Raw genomic sequence first — 5173 nt, 5'->3', positions numbered from 1 at the left:
ATAACAAGAATCACATACAGACTCATACTATTGTGTACTAAAGAACTGGTATAAATGCTCACGTGTTATTGACTCTCTTTCCATCTGCTGTAATAACTCACGTACACACACATGTATCACTCACATACACACTTTTCTTTGTACGACGGCCTGTCTTTGATTATGTTCTTATATGTCGCATTCACACTCTCACACAGACGTACACTTTAATGCCACAATAAATATCTCTGTTATTCATCTTATACGGTTGTGGTCTTTCATTACTGGTCATCTATGTTATCGTAGCATGACATATTATTAGTATATCATCATAGATATAATATTTGTGTGTTCGACCGTGTGACACGTTTAAATAAAAGGAGTCCTGTTTTTCCATTCGTCACCATTTCTCCTTTTTGAGTTCGCACGGTCGACCTTACATATGGTTTCGTAGGAAGTGGATTGATGGCATGTTTATAGGCGGGGAAAATATTGTACGTTCTGGTTTAAAGGTGATCCCACCTTTAAACTTTTCAACATCATGATCTAAAATATAATTTTTTTTTTCTACTCTGATGATGGTGGCTCGATTTATCCAATGCCTATTTGTTTCCATTACTGACTGCATATTTTAGTGAACTACATCTACCAACATTAAAATGGACCTCCGAGCCCTCAGTTGGTGGACTTAAAACATCTTAATTTCTCCACTTTAATATTCGCTGCCGTTTGTACTTTGTGTAAGTTTGATCTATTAATATATAGATATCTATATATTTATATATAAATATTCATCAACTGAAAATCTTCAGTCTTTGGTTTCTTTCTGCTTGCATGTATACATAAATAGATACACACACACACACACACACACACACAAGCTGTTATATTTAATTTCGTTACCGTATGATAGCCTCCATATCTGCTCCATTTCATTCCTCTTATAGCCACTCTTCACTCCCGCAGAAATGGTCCCTCATTAAGTTGAAACCATTTGAGCGCTATAAAAGTGTTATCTATACTGAGAATCTCTGGATCTCATTCGTTCACTATATACATATGTGTGTGCGTGCGTGTATGCATGTGTGTGTGTGTATGTGTGTGTGTGTGTGTGTGTGTGCTATCTATACAACAAGCTTAATTTATGTATGTGTGTGTGTGTGAGTGAAACGCCAGAGCCTGCGGTTTTCGTCTGTGTAAAATCTGTTTACAGACGTATTGTGTGAAAAAAAACACATAATATATTTCACAGCTAGGGGAAACGAAACCGTCCCAGAAGTGACCGTGAGGTCGACAGTCACGTATTTCGCTGCTATTGTAGTTTATCATTTCATGTACTCCTCTCAGCCCCGAAACAAAATCGAAACAGCTACTCTGAAGTATATACAACTTGTATATAAACTATACACTAGCATAAGCAGAACAAATTCAAATTATGTAATAGAAGCAATTCTATACATACAAAATATATATCTGTATAGTTGAAACAGCAAAAGCGGCAGTTTGTGCCCGGAAAAAAATCTTTTTAAACACGTATTGTGTTATAAAACACTCTATACTTCAGAGCTAGGTGAAATGAAATAATTTCAGAAGCGACCGCAACTGCGACAGATATGAATTTCGCACTTGTTGCAACATCTTTAACGGCGCATTAATTTCTGGAGATTTGTTATTGCTTGGGAAAATTTACTCTTCTCATTCAGTCAGTTACCACTGAAGCTAGGTACTTGTTTACTTTCCCTAGAAGGGAAGGTAATTCACAATAGATGAAGAGTTTATCTTGTATGCCATGTAATATACTTTTCTACGTCATTGTTGCTCGAATTCATATCACCGGCACACTATATATACATATATATATATATATATATATATATATATACGCATATGCATTTTGGTAATATATTGTCGATGGAGTGGTTACCACGCATAACAATTCTACTGATTATGATTGGGTACCGTATATTGGTGCAGATTATGTAACCCATAATATTTGCACTTCAACAGTAACTATATTATGTAACTGGAGGAATAAATCTCAATGTCCGCTAGGATAAAAATACAATATATAAATGTAACGTTAAAATTAATCAATGTGCTTTCACTTACGTGGGATCCACTTCTATTTTTACATCAAGATGACGTAATCATCGCCATACATTTAAAAGAAGAGACGAAGCGAAACTCTTAAAATACACGGGTGGTGTTATTAATAGGTCAGATGAATTAAGGATGAAATGCCTGCATTCTATCCAAAGTACTTTCTAATGCTTTAAATCGACTCTATAAAGTCTCTCCTGAGTATCAGATGCGTATGTATATATCCCTGTAATATAGACCTTATCACTAATAATAAGATTCATGGATAATTTTAGATAGCATCTTCTATGCTATTATGTTTGTAACTGATCATATTTAAGCTATTTTTGCCTTCCCTTAGTTCTAACAACTAATATCAAGAATGTATCGACTTGATCGATATTTAATATAATTTATTTAACCTTTTCTATTTACTTCTAGCCTTAGACGATATACGAATAATATTTGCATTATCTCCCTTTAAAATTCTTTATAATTTGTTTTAGTCCTACAAATTAATTTACCATTAATTAGCATGTATGGCCTTTATAATTCTTTATGATTTTTATAAGCTCTCTAACTTTTTCTCATTACTCTCAATAGTTTTAAATATTTATAGTAGTGTGTTAGCGATCTACTGAACATGTATTATCTTATTTGGCTAGTTTTATTCTAAATAATATTGTGACAATATTGATCAGTAGAAACGGTGGGTCAATAGTTTTTCATTATTTTCTGTTCTGTTTTCCTTCTTTATTATTTAGGGCATTCAGCTCCTAACTTCTCTGCTGCTAAATAACTGATGTTTATAAATCTCGATATCTAACTAAAATAAGTGCGCAAATTTATTGACATATATCTAAGTTAGCACCGATTATTGCCTATAATACTTTCATTAGTCAACGATGCATAATTATTCGTTTATGCCAATATCACCTTCCTGTCAATGTGTTGACCAGTCATTCTATTTAATTTATTGTATTACCTTTCTATTATTTCTTTTCTTTTTCCTCCATATTCTTCTTTTCCCTCCCTCTCTTAAATTTCGAGGGAACTTCGTTAAACTACGGCTTTCTTTAAGCCATTCTTCCTGAATTATAATTAACTGATCCTCCATTGATTAAAGCTAATATTCTATTGATTCAGTATTAATTATCGAAGCACGTTTATCAAGGTTAATTGAGTGAATAAGTAACACTGGATTTTATCAACCAGGTCAATTTTTAATGTAGATAACTTCAAAACAATACAACACTGTAAATAGTTTTTTATGAATTGGGTCGGCGGCTATTCTTTCAACATATTTTGATTGAGTCAGATATCACGCTTGGTGCCGGTATACAAACACGTTCTGCTACTACAAGCTTTGATGAATGAAGTTGCTAAGTTGAACGACATCGATAGAATATAAATAACTTTAACCGTTTTTTCTTTTACAGCATTACCTTGTTATCCATTTTCGTTGATCAAAACCCGCTTTACATTTCTTAAATGTTGGTAAATCTGACAAGAAATTTTCATTGTTGTTGATCTGTTGATTAATCACCGTGTCATTGCTCGCTTGTTTATTTAGCAACTTGCGGAGTTGCGTGACATATTACGTAATCTTATGGGTATTATGCATATAGTTGGTTGTACTATGCATACGTCACAATAAATACTCTCAACAACACAATTGTAGCAATACCGAACAACTCATTCGTCTGTTTTTATTACATTCATATATATGTATGTATGATATATGTATATATATATTTATATACATTTATATATAGTATGTATGTATATATATATATATACACACACATACACACATGTATGTGTGTGTGTGTGTGTGTGCGTTTGTGTTTGTGCGCCCGTGCGTGCGTGTGTGTGTGCATATATATATATATATATATATATATATATACGATTATGAATTTGTTTTGCAAGATTCCTGATGTGAAATCGTGTGTTGAAGCAGATATTATATTTCGTGATGGTCTTTTTCTTAATATTTGGCAAGAAAAAATAAATTGAGAAACTCTTCATGGTGTCCCCCAACATCTATTCACTGAGGAGTTGTTCTCACCAGCGCCTGAGATCCATTTCAACCGTTCAGATTTCAAAATCAAAGGAGATGAGATGTTTGCGAAGGTGAGATCTAAAGGTACCCCAGGTAACAGTGATACATCATACAAGTTTAACAAATATTGCCAGAGCATCCCAGAGTATAGTTGAGCAGCATATTGTAGAGATCGTTGGGAAACGGGGCAGCAAAGCAGGACTGGGGCTTAATAGAGAGATGCATAAGAAAGGAGATGATATCGTCGTTCGATTAGTTAAGCCCGACATTCTAACTCAAAATAAAGGGAGTGAAATATCTTATGGTTTGCTGACAAGAAGGATGTCAAAGTTCCTGCCACTGAATTAATTCATAAACGCGTCTGTTCCTGAGCCTGCTCAAATGATTTGGAGCTTCATTCAACATGGTTAGAAGAGTAAAAAAAGACTCCCTAAGTTGTCTGTGTTGACTGAATAAATATTTACGGGTCAGTTTCCCATGCACTGATAAGACAAAACATTAGATTTTTTTTTACATTCTGATATTGTTCTTGTCGCTAGTCCAGATGTTGTCAGGAATGGAATGGTATGTGTAAAAAGATAAGGTGACAGAGATCACCTTAGAAAAGAAAAAATTGGTAATTGCGGTGAAAGACACAAGGACAAGAGTAGGACATGCAGAACCAATGGATAATTTGCCTAAACAAGAACATTTGAGATGTTGTGACCAAGGATATTGCTATATGGAAGAGGAGGAGCGTGCCACTACTTCAATCAAGTTTAAGAAGCCAATGTGCATGGGTGACATGTGGGACAGATGGGCAAGGGAAGCTATCATGGAACGTGCTGTAGAAAATGAAAACAATCAGGTTGCGATTTCTTCTAGGAACGGCGTACAATGTGCTTCCATTCCTGGCCTATATGAGGTAGCGTCTATATCATTTAGTTCTATTCCTATTTTTACACACACACACACACACACACAATCACCAGCAAATATTCAGGATTGAATATTTATATACATGTAAAAGTGAGTCCTTATGGTTAATATATATATATATATATATATATA

At 34.2% G+C, this 5173-nt stretch overlaps 1 protein-coding gene across 4 annotated transcripts in view; it reads left to right on the top strand.

Annotated features, from left to right (window-relative positions):
* LOC106869794 (uncharacterized) overlaps nucleotides 1-5173 on the top strand; it is a 15305-nt gene that overhangs the window by 7312 nt on the left and 2820 nt on the right. The window lies entirely within an intron of this gene.

The sequence above is a fragment of the Octopus bimaculoides genome, chromosome 6 (assembly GCF_001194135.2).
Source record: "Octopus bimaculoides isolate UCB-OBI-ISO-001 chromosome 6, ASM119413v2, whole genome shotgun sequence".
Classification (NCBI taxonomy): Eukaryota; Metazoa; Mollusca; class Cephalopoda; order Octopoda; family Octopodidae; genus Octopus; species Octopus bimaculoides.
This window is presented reverse-complemented; position numbering and strand designations above follow the sequence as displayed.